The sequence below is a fragment of the Felis catus genome, chromosome B4 (genome assembly GCF_018350175.1).
Source record: "Felis catus isolate Fca126 chromosome B4, F.catus_Fca126_mat1.0, whole genome shotgun sequence".
Taxonomy (NCBI): Eukaryota; Metazoa; Chordata; class Mammalia; order Carnivora; family Felidae; genus Felis; species Felis catus.
In genome coordinates this window covers 37,360,498-37,375,003 of record NC_058374.1, presented here as the reverse complement: position 1 = coordinate 37,375,003, position 14,506 = coordinate 37,360,498, and the positions used below count along the sequence as shown (strand labels likewise).

Below are 14,506 nucleotides of genomic sequence, written 5' to 3'. Positions count from 1 at the left end.
GTATAGCCCCACTTCTTTATCTTTAGGTGGTTTGGATCTAAATTTAGCTTGGTTAAGCCAGTTTATCGAATTCATCCTTTACAAGTCATTATCTAACTGTTCGCTCGGGGGCTGGGGGCGGGGTGGGGCGGGGCGAGGAGTACCAACTTTGCAAGAGATAGAAACTGGAATTTGTGCACGTACGTAGGGTACCCAATGTAGGGTAAGAATTATTGGTAGCCAAAGAGATTTGATACTGGAGAGGGAGTGATGAAAATCATCTGAGTACAAATGCATTACCTACTTGTTATTGTTTTAGTGTCTGGCAGGAAACTCGGAATTAGTGGGAAAGTTTCTGAATTAGGAAAGTACAGAGTCTTCTTGCCTTGTGCATTTCCATCTCATCAGAGGCTCTGCACTGTTGAGCTCCTGGTGTGTTACATGCTCGTTTCCATCCCTGACATCAGGCTGTACTTTAAAATAAGAACGACCTTGTTCACGAATGACCTTACTTTGGGAATGACCTTACTTTGGATATATCCTAGTTGGTGATTGCACAAGCATTTAATATAAACTATATAAAAAAGATTTTCTTCTCTGAATAAATGCCTCGGGACTAAAAGGGTACAGTAAGTGTTTGATATTGTTCCACCTAATGATGCTTAAGCCTTTTGGTAACTGGCAGTTATCTGACAGTGTTAATTAAAACTAGTATGTCTTCAGTCCGTTCTCTATACAGTGAACAGTGCAAGAACCCATGTACAATTATAGAAGTGCTTTTAGAGTTGTAATGTCACTATTGTTATTTTAAACTTGTTATGAAAGGTTTTTAAGCCAAACTTTTACAAGAGTCTAAAGGACTCACGGTGCTTTGCTTTTAACCTCTCAGAGAGGTTTTCATGGGGTAAATCATGGTGTGTCATTCTGGTTGACAGATATATCCTAGGTTTAAATAGCTAGGTTTGGGTAACTTGTTGCTTGACCTACAGCAACTTGCTTGAATGTTCTCCTCGTCCGGAAGTGAACATAGGTTATTGGAAGAAGCAGAGTTCCACTGAATGAAAAAGTTAGATACATTATACATGAAAATGCCTGTTACCCATATTCTTCTTGTCAAAAAAATGGACCAAAATAGGATATGAAAATAACAATAATCTAGAAGTTTATTTTATCCATTAACTAATATGTTAATACTTAACCCTTTGAATGTCACTTTCCAAATGACCAAGGCCATATCAAATGTGAAGGGAAGTTAACATGTGGAAGGAGGTGAACTTAAAAACTGACAACTTCTTAGGAACATAATAATTTCTTAAGTTTTACATAAATGGTGTAGAACTTCTAAGGCATTGTGAAATAAAAGGAACTCAGTTTTATGGTGATTTGTATTGGAAAGGGTGCAGCTTTAAAAAAAAATCTTGTCAAACTATGACTTTATTCCTGTTGATCATCCTCAGAAACTTAAGTCTGATTCCTTTTGGTTTACAGGCAAAAATTCCATTTATTCTCTACATACAGACACTTTTCTCTTGTACAAGGGGTGCCTATTACTGTTGATCCTGGATTTTATTCTTCTGTTATGGTTTTATATTTGAATAGGTGCCTTTTGGATACATATTTTTTTTTTTAATTAGTTACCTTACTTTCTTAAGACTGGACCCAAGTAAACGTTGATCACTTTATGGACTAATTTTGTTAGCTTCAAGACTTCTCAGAATGTAATTGTGTTTTCCTTAATGGTAATCTTTTGATAGTTTATCTTGGAACTAATGATACAGTGGAAAAAACCTCAATTTGCCTAATGTCATAATAATTTTGTCCTCTCAGTTTTTCTTTGAACTCATGGCTTTTTGGATTTTTGTTCTCTGTCTAGACATGGGCATGGTCAAATTAAAGAATATCTGATATCCTTATATATAATATCACCATCTTATTTTTAAATCAGTTAAGGATTTGGCTGCAGAACCAAATCCTAGTTCACTGAGTGGTACCCTGGTTTAGAAACTTCCTTATGTCATTTGACTCTGTTTATGCAATTTTTCATTTTGTTTTTTAAAATATGATTTTCCTAGCCCCAGATGTTTTATACAGTATTTTTGGTTTTTTGATCAGTACATTTACCTAATAACTTATTCATTAGGTTAGTTTTGAGTTTTTGTTTTTGGATACAAGTTAAAGGATTACTAAAGCATTGGGAAGAAAGGAAAGCCTTTTTAACTAAATGTATACTTCTAACGTACATATTTTTCTGGAGGAAGACAGGAGAAATTCTGTATTCAGTTGTTAAATAGTGTATTAAAATTGGAAGAAATCTTAGGTTATTCTGCCCAGCTACTTATTTGATAAATAGCCTGAAATCATGGAGCAGGTAGATGACTTGCATAGATTGGTAAAGAATAAAATTTAAACTGGTTAGGATCTAATGATTTGGGAAATGTTAAAGCTTTTGTAGTTTAGTAGGTTGCTAATTAGTACATCTCAAATGAAGCAGTTGTATTTTGGTGTGGAAGTCGCTGTCAGATTTCTGGGGAAGTCTGACCCCATACCCTATGGTTTAGAGTATTGATTTTATCAATTTAAATGTACAAATAGGCTTTTTAGGATAGAGAATGGGTGAATGTGGTATATAAATCAAACTTGTTTCCATCAAGCTAATTTTAAGAGTCACAGTGTGCAAGTATCAATTCCTAATAAATAATACTAGGTAATACTTTGATACCACAGGATCTTAGCTGATAACTGATCTTTTAAGCTGCAGATTTCTTTACTTGATTTTATTAGGCAAATAACATGCCTTAATTTTAGTACTCTGTTGCCTTGGTCAGAAAATGTTATTGCCCAACTTTGCAGAGTTTATTGCTTTTCTGTAGAGACATCTTGGTTTTTTTAAGAAATGTAGCATAACTTTTTAAAGAAAATGTATTTATACATAGATTTGTGAATGATTTTGATTACTTTAAGTACTTTTCTCCACAAATTGCTTCTAAATAGAGTTCGCTTGGTAACTTGATATATTCACTTTATATTTTGATGAGATTGTTTCCAGATCTACTTGGAAGGGGAGGTCAAATCATAAATTTTGGTTAAGCTCCAGTGTACTTAGTGCTGGCTTTACTCTGGCTTTTTTTTTTTTTTTTTTTTTTTTTTTTGGTAAATTAAGGCTTATGTCTCATCATGAGTATCATGAGTATGTGATGAGTTTTTTTTTGGACGTAATTTTCTTTTTTTTTTTTTTAAGCTGAAGTATAGTTGATACAGGTGTTATTAATGTTTTATGAAAAGTTTAGCAGTGCTGCAGAAATGTGATGTGGTTTGTGATTAAGAAACCATAACTTATTTCTTTGCTTTAGTTCTTAAAATAACCCATTGAACTGAATCTTCCACTTGAATATTGATTTTCGTTTTTTGCCCTTTTTTACATTTGTGCCAAATTCCGTGTTTTTCAGGATGAGAATCTGCAGTAATTTTCAGTCCCAGGAACAAGATTTCAGGGAATAGTCTTTGGAGTTTTGTTTGTTTTAAAGCCTCAGAGTAACTGATGAGTATAAACAAAATTGAGATAACACAAATGTAGCTGTTATGCAAATTAAAGAATGATTGGTAACTTGTTTGAAGTAATCCTTTTCCCTTCTAATAATACAGAATAGAATTAAAGAAGATAATTTTGTTAGGTAAGATACGCTTTAAAATGTATGTAAATTTATTGCTGTAGGAAGTAACCTTTGTGGTACAGGTGTTGAGAATTATATTTAGGTTGACTTTTCAGTGATATTTCTTACTTAGTCTTTGGGGTTTGAATGTTTTCCTTTTCTATTATTTACCTTTTTTCTCATCTTAAGTATCACAGTTGTTCCTAGTGGAAGATTGTTTTTGTCAAAAACAAATGGGGACTGGGGCGCCTGGATGGCTCAGTCAGTTAAGCAGCTGACTGGCTCAGGTCATGATCTCACAGCTTGTGAGTTCGAGCCCCCACATCCGGCTCTGTGCTGCCAGCTCGGAGCCTGGAGCCTGCTTCGAATTCTGTGTCCCTCTCTCTCTCTCTCTCTCTCTCTCTCTCTCTCTCTCTCTCTCTCTCTCTCTCTCTGCCCTTCACCTGCTCACACTCTGTCTGTCTCTCTCTCTCAAAAAATAAACATTAAAAAAACAAACAAACAGATGGGGACTCTATTATTATCTGGTGGTTGAGTTCATTTCTTGACATTCAGGTTTTAGTGCATGATCCTGGTCATTTGAAAGTCATTCTACTTAATCTCTATGGAAACATTCAACTAAAACTGGGCTCTCATTTTCAGAAATCATTCTAAAGCTGTTATTTGGATTTTCTAATATAGATTTAAGATTTTTTAAATGAAGCTGTAAAAGTAGCAAGAGTAGTTATGCTCACATTATAATTTGTGAAAATGTTAGTATAACATGAAAAAATTCATTAATAGTTATTAGGTTTTGCTGTATCAGTTCTTTATTTTTAGCATCTTGCATTTTATTTGAGTTTTTTTTTTTTTTTAAGTTTATTTATTTTGAGAGAGAGAGAGTGTGTGTGAGCAGGGGAGGGGCAGAGAAAGGGAATTCCAAGCATGCTTCCGCACTGCCTGCTCAGAGCCCGATGCAGGGCTCAATCTCATGAATTGAGATCCATCATGACCTGAGCCGAAATCACAAGTCAGACGCTTAACCGACAGAGCCACCCAGGTGCCCCTATTTGAGGATTTTTTTGGTTTTCTTTTCTTTTTTTTCCTTTTTTTAACAGGACCACTGTAGTGTGCAGAAATATGTGAGACTTAGCATGCACCGCCTGAATTAGATTTGAAGAGGGCATTATTTTTCTGCAGTATAATATAGTAAATAAGAACTTAACTGCCTGAAAAAAAAAAAAACTGCTTGAATTCAATCCTGACTCAGCTAATGATTGTGTCACCTTGGGCAACTTTGGGCCAATTTCCTATCAATAAAATGGAGTGTAATAAGAGTACCTACTTTATAGAGTTGTTGTGACAATTAAATGAATTAATATAAATGTAAAACATTTGCGGGAGGACCTGGCACATAAGTATTAACTGTGATGATACAGCATCTCTTTACGCTTTTTGAGGATATCCGTGAACATTTTGTTTGATTTGAAAAATCATGTAGCAAAACTCTTTACTGTTGGCTGTCACTCTTACAGGGGGAACTTTGGGGTTGAATATGTTGTTATCAGTGCTTTGAAATTCTTTAGCTTTACCTGTCTTCTGCCTTACTTTGTAATTTCATGACCTGTCACTTTCTCAAATGCCAGCCTTTCTGAATTACTGCCCTCCAGAATTTGCTAAGATCTTTTTCCTTTGGGGATCATTCTTACAGTATTCTTCAGGTTGATTAGAAGTTGTTTATATTCTTTGTTTACTTCACTAGTCTTTGAGCTCTTTGAAGGTATAAGTTCATTCTCAATATACTTTAATAAATACTGTATTCTTTTCTAAGTTAAAAATAGTTGTAGATCTCAGGGATGTTTTCTCCATACTTTCCTCTCTTTGGTCCACAGCTGATTCTCTAATCTTGTATTTGGAGAGTTTACTGTAGTATAATACAATACCATATAATGGAAAAGACTTCGAAGGCAGAACATTTGGGTTCTATGTTATTCAGTTATCTGACCTGAGTAAGGAACTTAATCTGTAATGCTGACTTATTAGTAACATGACTTAACTGGATTGTTGAAGATAACTGGAAAACTATGTGAAGGTGCTTGAAAACTGTAAAGTGTTATAGACAATAAAAGGATGATGGTGCTTTAAAAAATCCAATTTGAAAGGCCATAAGTTATTGCTTATTACAAATTGGTTGAATATTTTAAACTTCTTAGTTAAAGTTGGGTTTTAAGAACTTTTTGGCTTGTTACTTTAGGAATTGCATTAAATCTTAAGACAGGGGAGCAGCTTTTCAGACTGAAGAGAAATTGCCAGAAGCTCTTCTTTTTTTTTTTTTAATTTTTTTTTTTTTAACGTTTATTTATTTTTGGGACAGAGAGAGACAGAGCATGAACGGGGGAGGGGCAGAGAGAGAGGGAGACACAGAATCCAAAGCAGGCTCCAGGCTCTGAGCCATCAGCCCAGAGCCCGAGGCAGGGCTCGAACTCACGGACCGCGAAATTGTGACCTGAGCTGAAGTCGGACGCCCAACCGACTGAGCCACCCGGGTGCCCCCAGAAGTTCTTCTTTAAAAAAAAATTTTTTTTTTAATGTTTATTCGTTTTTGAGAGACAGACACGGCATGAGTGTGGGAGAGGCTGAGAGAGGGAGACACAGAATCCCAAGCAGACCTTCAGGCTCTGAGTTGTCAGCACAGAGCCTGACGTGGGGCTCGAACCCACGAACCGTAAGATCATGACCTGAGCCGAAGTCAGAGGCCCAACTGACTGAGCCACCTAGGCGCCCCGCCAGAAGCTCTTTTTAAGAAAGTTTTCATTTGGGAGAGGATTGTGCCTTTATCATGTGGCCAACTCAATTTTGTGTGTAGTTTTTAAAAGGTTGGTTATTGATTCTTTCTACATGAGAGGAAAGATGTCAGTAATTTGCTTGGTTTTGTTTGTGATTGACTTAATTGATCATATCTCCACCTTAGTTTATATTAATTTAGATTTTTCAGATGGGCTTTCATAAAGAATTTACTTTTTTTTTTACTTTTTTTTTTTTAATCTTTATTATTTGAGAGAGAAAGAGACAGAGAACAAGCAGGGGAGGGGCAGAGAGAGAGAGAGACACAGAATCAGAAGCAGGCTCCAGGCTCTGAGCTGCCAGCACAGAGCCTGACGTGGGGCTCGAACCTACAGACCGTGAGATCATGACCTGAGCTGAAGTCAGCTACTTAACTGACTGAGCCACCCAGATGCCCCAAGAATTTACTTGTTGGTATTGCGACTTGAATCTTAGCATTTCAAGATAGACATATTAAGTGTGCTATACTAAATGAATGTGTTTAATGATTTTCGGAAAAGAATCCTCAGTTAAGCTGTTTGTCATCACAAGCAAATAATATAGTTTCTCTCTGAATTTAAGCTTTCTTAAGAAATCTGCGGTCCATGAGTTCGAGCCCCATGTTGGGCTTTGTGCTGACAGCCTCAGAGCCTGGAGCCTGCTTTGGATTCTGTTGCCTCCGTCTCTCTCTGCTCCTCCCCCACTTGCACTCTGTCTCTGTCTCTCTCTCAAAAATAAACATTAAAAAAATAATAATTTAAGAAAGAGTGTTTAGAAATCTACTTGATATAATCATCATATTCAGGTTAGTTAAGAGCCACACTAATTATTTCTGTAGAAATAATTGCCTTTTATGTAGCCAGAGTTCAGCTTCTCAGAGACAGATGTCTTTTTTTGTCAGTATGTGCATGGTGGATGGTCTTATGTTAATCAAACACAAACTAATATATAAACCAAACAGTGAGAGGTAAAACTAATTAGTAAATCAAATCATTATTAATATGTACATTTTCTCTTAATAGAAGTAAAAGTTTCTTTGGAATAATGACAAGATCATCTTAATAGCTAATAGTTTTGAGCTAAATAACCTGGTATATCTTTGTGGATACTCTCCTTACTTGGACTGGTAGGTCATTGTGGATTAAGGTCACTTTGAGAAATGCAATAGATCGTCTCTTTAACATGCTGAAGAATTTCTAGATATCATTATTATATTTATATTTACATGCTCTTTGAATGCTTCACACACCCCTCCCACACAAATACTCAGGTATAGGCAGTGGAGAGTAACTAAAGAATTTTAAGCAAAGAAGTTAGGTAGATTTGCCTAGTGGCAATTGTGGAGAGTGGACTTAAGGAGTACAAAGGATATGTAGTTTAGTTAGGGGTATGAGCATGAGATTTCTATGGCCTGAATGAGGGCGGAAGTAGAGGAGTATAATCTTTAAATATTTAGGAGATAAAATATGTAGGATTTAGTGATGAATTGGGAATTTGGAGGAAAAATGAAGGAGATAAAAGGGTAGGGATAGATGATTGTGCTGTCAGGTGAGGGAGGGAATAAGAAAGAATTACGGGTTTTGTTCTTGGGGGGAGGGGAAAGCCTGTGGAGATATATATTCAATTTGACATGTTAAGTCTGAGGTACTTGTGAAACCTCCGTGAAGAAGTTCAGTAGGCATTTGGATATATTATTGAAGCTCAAAGCATAGGTCCAGGATATAACTGTAGATTCCCAAATGTCTGTGTTAGTCATAGCTGAAATAATGCAAGTAAATGAATTCATCTAAGGAGGGGATATATATATATATATATATAGAGAGAGAGAGAGAGAGAGAGAGAGAGAGAGAAAGAGAGAAGAGAGAGAGGGAGGGAGAGGACGAGACAGAGGAGAATAATTTTCCCAGGGCAAAATGGGTGGGCAAAGGAAAGAAAGAACCCAGGGGTTAGACTAAATAGAAGAATGGCAATATCAAGGGAATAACATTTTTTTTTTTAACGTTTATTTATTTTTGAGACAGAGAGAGACAGAGCGTGAACAGGGGAGGGACAGAGAGAGAGGGAGACACAGAATCTGAAACAGGCTCCAGGCTCTGAGCTGTCAGCACAGAGCCTGACATGGGGCTCGAACTCACCGCGAGATCATGACCTGAGCTGAAGTCGGACGCTCAACCGACTGAGCCACCCAGGCGCCCCTCAAGGGAATAACATTTAAAAAAAAGTTTTTTAATGTTTGTTTATTTTTGAGAGAGAGAGACAGAGCATGAGTGAGGGAGGGGCAGAGAGAGAGGGAGACAGAATCTGATGGCAGGCTCCAGGCCCTGAGCTGTCAGCCCAGAGCCTGACGTGGGGCTGGAACTCACGAACCACGAGATCATGACCTGGGCTGGGTTGAAGTCGGACACTTAACCAACAGCCACCCATGTACCCCTATCAAGGTAATAACATTTTAAGAAAGGAATATAGCAGAGAAGTTCAATTTGCATAGTAGTAATTTTGGAGAATATATTTTAGAAGGACTAAAAAAGAATTATAGAGATTAGTTAGGCTTTTGAAATCGTTTATTGCATTTGACTGTTAAGTCATTAACAACAAAATTTGCAATTATCTAAGAGAGAAGTGAGTAGGGGTAGATATAACACTGGTAACATCCTAGATTTATGTACTGTTCACTAGCCTCCTGTGGCTATTTAACTTAATTAAAATGAAATAAGTTTTAAAAACTGTGTGTTTCAGTTGCTCTAGCCACATTTCAAGTGCTCAGAAGCCATGTGTGCCTCCCATATTAGATGGCATAAAGAACATTTCCATCATTGTGGGAAGTTCTTTTGGAATGTGCTGTATGTAGATCTTGGGTTGAATTGTGTGTGGGTTTTTTTTTTGTTTTTAATAGCTTGATTGAGGTATAATTTATATGCTATAAAGAATATACAGTGTGGTGTTTTTATAACTTAAGTTACATATTTTTAAAATGTGTTCTGTATTAATAAAGTAAAAATAGCCATCCTTTTTTTGAAAAGATGTACAAAGGATGCTATCACAAACAACACATATACATGCAGAATTAACAAAGATAAACATTATGTCACATTTGCTCCAGATATTTGGTGATCCTACAGTTTCAGAATAGGAAATTTGCAGTGGATTTAAGGGAATGGCTGAGGAAGGTTAAGAACTAGAGACAGTAAGAAGACTAGGCCATTTCTTTAGACAAGTTTGAATGAGTACGGGGGCAAGAAAGATTGGCTAAGTAGAAGGCATGATCAAGGATGAGATGGATAGATAAGCAAGGAAAGGTCTTTAAAAGTTAAAGCATTGAAATACAGTATTTTGTCTGTTATCTCTGCCTCAGTATCTCTTTTTTGTCTGCTTATTCTGCCTTAGTATCCATCCTAAGGGTCTGTCCTAAGCTAATTAGTTGTTTTAGTTTTGGTTATTCTTTGTGGATAGTTAACATTTAATCTAAGTAAGTTTTCATACACCATGCAATTTATCAACTGGTGTCCAGAATATTCACTTATGCATTGAGAATAATGTCCTGGTTAAACAAAGTTTGCTTCTCTCCTATAATCTCTGGCTTGCATGTTATATTTATTTACATAATAGTGTGGTGATACATACTTTATAAGTGAGCCATCTCTCTGAAATGACCATCTTTGTGTGTCTCTTGAGGAAACAGCCAGATTTCAAATAAATTTTTATTGCAAGAAATATCCTGAATTACTCTACTGTTTCTAGGATGTGGTAAAAATGGACCATTCTACAAGAAAAACCCTAGATACTGCATAACTTCCTAAGGCCTTTTTTGCAAAGTGTTCCTTGTTAATTAATCTGGAAATATATTAATAATTACTAATAGCTAGCTAGTAAGAGCTCTTTTTTGTGACAAGCACAGTACCATGCCCATAATTGTTAAAGATTTATTTATAATTTTCACAATAGTACAAGGAAGATATTTTCTTTTTTGTTTATTTTTGAGAGCCGAGCACAAGTGGGGGAGGGGCAGGCAGACTCACTCTCTCCCTCCCTCTCTCCCCCTCCCTCCCTCCCTCCCTCCCTCCCTCCCTCTCTCCCTCTCTCCAAAGCAGGCTCCAGGCTCCCAGCTGTCAGCACAGAGCCCAGTGTGGGCCTTGAACCCACAAACCACGAGATCATGACCTGAGCTGAAGTTGGATGCTTAACCGACTGAGCCACCCAGGCACCCCAAGGAAAATGTATTCTTAATTTTATATTTGAGGAAACTAACTCAGGTTTAATAACTTAAGATCATGGCATATCTTGTTTTTTTCCAACTGCAGAATACTTCAGTTAAACAGGATGGGGAGGTTGAATCCTAGTGGAATTCTAAGTCTTTTTGCTCTATTTAGCAATTATAATTCATTGTTGAGCATCTTACACCTTTTATATATACTTTCACTTCATGAAATAAATCTCTATTTAAATGGCCTTTTAGCCAGTATACACATGTAGCTCTATAAGGAGGGAGATGGCAGGATTTTTTAAAATTAACTTTTGGGTGTGTTCAGAGTTTTTTAGATGCTATTTACATTCATTGGTTATCACAGGATGTTCTGTTTAGACTTAAGTATTTAAGGCGAAGCAGTATTGTTTCTAGGGGTCTATGTGTATTAAATTTCTATCTAATAGAGACAAATTGAATGGCTATAGTATTGTTAGGATTTTTGTCAATGGTCTTTAGCAACTTCTATGTATAAAGATTGTTCATTTTCAAGTTTTACATTGTTAGTAAAAATTAAACTTCTAAATTTCCAAAATTGTTAGGTATCAATGCTATTTTTACTCAACCAGGAAAGCAGAATTAAGGATATTGGAGTACTTAATGAACAGATCAACATGTTAATTGCTATTGTATAATTTCCATAGGACTTAGTTTTATTTACTTTGAAGATTGACATTATAGTTTGTTAGTTTAGTTCTTGATACTGATAGTATGAATTGACTTTTTCCCCCTTGATTTTTTTTTAATCTTGTTATCTTTTTTGCCTTCTCTTCACTGTTTACTTTGACATATTACATATACTGTTAAGGATTTGACTCTCTTTTTGTATGAACTCCAAATAGAAATCTCATTTAAATTACATAATTATGTTTTGAAATCCTCTGGAATGAATAATTTATTCAGCATTGTTAGGGGAATAAGATGTTACCTCACCTCCAGTAAGATTTACAGATAATGAGATTTTCTTCTTGAAAATATCAAGACTTTGTATTAACAATTTAATAAAATTTTTAAAGTGTATCAGTTATTGTTTGCCTATGTACCCACTAGCACAGACTGATATATCATCCCATAGGCCTGGATTCCTGGATGTTCTTTAGACTAAAACGGTACTTTGAAGTCAGACAATTACCCTGTTATATACCAGGGGTAATCCATACTTGGGCACATAAGTATGTGCAAACCACGTAAGCGTATCTTGCCTCAAATTATGGCAGATTGTTCAAAACATTCTTTTTTTAGTTAGAGTAGCTAGGTCTGTAGGGGTTTTCAGCTTCAGCAATGTACTGTACAAATCACCCATCCCTCTTTCATCCCCAAGCAGAGGTTTAGGCTTTCATTCTCCCTTCCCTCAAGGTACATTGTATTATTGTGTATGTTCAGGATGGGGCAAATTTTCCTGCCAGTGGACCTCATTCAGGGTCATTTAAGTCTGTTAGAATTTCTGATAATGGTAAACTTAAAAAGGAAAGTCTTGGAGTCCCTATGTTTACCAAGAGACTTTTTTTTAGCCTTTTTTTTTTTTTTTGCATACTTCTACACACTTTCTCTTAACTCAGTACTATTTAATGTTTTTTATTATTTTTATTTTTGAGAGAGAGAGAGAAGAGACAGAGACAGAGCGTGAATAGGGGAGGAGCAGAGAGATAGGGAGACCGAATCCGAAGCAGGCTCCAGGCTCTGAGCTGTCAGCACAGAGCCGGACGCGGGACTCGAACTCATAAACCGCAAGTTCATGACCTGAGCAGAAGTCGACTGAGCCACCCAGGTGCCCCTTAACTCAGTAGTATTTAATATTATTGGTGGGGATGCTTTTATCAAGTCAAAAATAGAGCCTGCTGTGTAACTTCTCTAGGGCAAGAGATATCTGTTTGCTTCAATTACATGATTGAAAAGGGCCACTCAAATGGTTCTTCCCAGAGCAAAGAAGGTGACTCCCAGGTGCATGGCTCTTTTCTGCCTAGACAAAAAAAGCCACCAACAATTTTTAAATGGTAGACTCTCAACTAAATATTAATTCTGCCTGACCAGGTACCCTACTACATAGAGGTGCTAGTTTAGATATTATTTTTGGTGGGCAAATTATCTGTGTTGCGTTTATACCTTTGTCTCTACAGATACCGCACCCCCCTCCCACCCCCAGATATAAGTTGGGAGGGGGTCATAGTGATATATATTCTGCTGATAAGCATTTGTTGGCTAAAGTGTAGCTTTGATTTCTGTGATAAGAATCTTAACTATTTTCTATCCTTGCAAGGACAGATGTGAAACTTCCATATTTGCCATAAATACCACTATTACAGGCTTTCACAGGTCTTATCGAGTATGTCCTCTGCTTGAGTATCTTATTTTAATGCTTTAAACATCTGTCATCCTTAACCCTCTTCACAAATAAAGATGGCTTTTTTAACAACCAGTACTTAGCTAACTTAACAGGATTTTTTTTCCTCTTGTATTTATATGATAGGTACTGTAATACCTCAAAAAATCTTTTTATTTTTACTATGAAATACTTAACATAACAATTGTCCCAGATAGGCCAGAGCTGCTTTCTGTGTCCTTTTGTTGACTTGCCCCTATTGTTTTTTGGTGATACCCTTACTTTCTGTACAAGATGTTCTTTCCCCACACTGGCCCTTGGAGAAATGGAGGCAGGTTCCTTATATAAGGAACATAGAATGGAATTCAGAAAGCAGCGTCTAAGTTCAGGTGTGCTCATGGCTACTGGGGCATTGCTGTTTCCAGATTTTTTAGTGAAGAGTTAGGAAATATTTATAAGTATACATAGTTGTTTGTCCTCTTTGTATATATGTATATATATAGAGTTGTCTGTATACATTGGAAACCATGGGTTCACAATGATAGATCTAATTCCAATTCAACATAGAGTTCATTATGGTTTTTCCTCCAAGTATATTTTCCTTCTCCAGTAGTGAGAGACTTGTTTCTCATCATGCTAAATATATGGGCGAATTTGCATAGTCCATGTTAATGTAGAAATGGCATAATAAGGAATATATATTTGATCTTTGCCCCTGGCTCATGACAGAGCTCCTAAACCTCTTGGAATTTCCGGAATGATATCTTGCCCTAGGTATCTTCCATTTGACTGCTCCAAGATTGTATCCTTTAGAATTAACTGGTAAGTAAACTGTTTATGAGTTCTTTGAGCTACTCAAGCAAATTATCAAACCTGAGGAGAGCATCATGGGAATGCCTGATTTATAGCATGTTGGTCAGAAGTATAGGTGGCAGCTATACTGGGACTTGCAGCTAGCATCCAAAGTGGGGGCAGTTTTGTGGGACTGAGCCCTTAATCTGTGTGGTTTGCTATCATTTCAGGTGTTAGTGTCAGGAGTGAATTCTAGAAAATTGAAACATTTGTTGATCATGTGAAAAACACCACGCATTTGGTGTCAGAAGTGTTGAGAGTAAAAATATGAATGTAAAAGTATGAATATAATCTCTTAGCCCCTCTAGGCTTAAGTCCCCTCTGGCACCCTTCTCATTGTAGGAGAGCTGCCATCTTTTCCTCTAATACCTTCCTCTCTGGCAGCAGTATCCTTTTAAAATTAATTTACTATTTTTACTTTCACATTCTTTCTGTTGTTGCTTTGGGGATATGATGCAGTTTTTAACCTTAAAGGAAAATAGGTGATACAAACAGTCTTGCATTTACTTTGAAATTGTAGGAGAAGATTACAGTAATCATCTCACTGAAACTCAGAATAATTCCCAATAAATGCAGATAACTTCTATGACTTGTAATATCAAATTCAGTATTAATGTTTTCTAAGGTTTTTTTGTTGAAAATTCAGCATCCAAATTGAGATGT

The 14,506-nt window shown here is 36.4% G+C and overlaps 1 protein-coding gene across 1 annotated transcript in view; it reads left to right on the top strand.

The window, feature by feature from the left end:
• The window catches only part of WNK1 (WNK lysine deficient protein kinase 1), a 159,492-nt gene that overhangs the window by 1,433 nt on the left and 143,553 nt on the right, over positions 1–14,506 (top strand).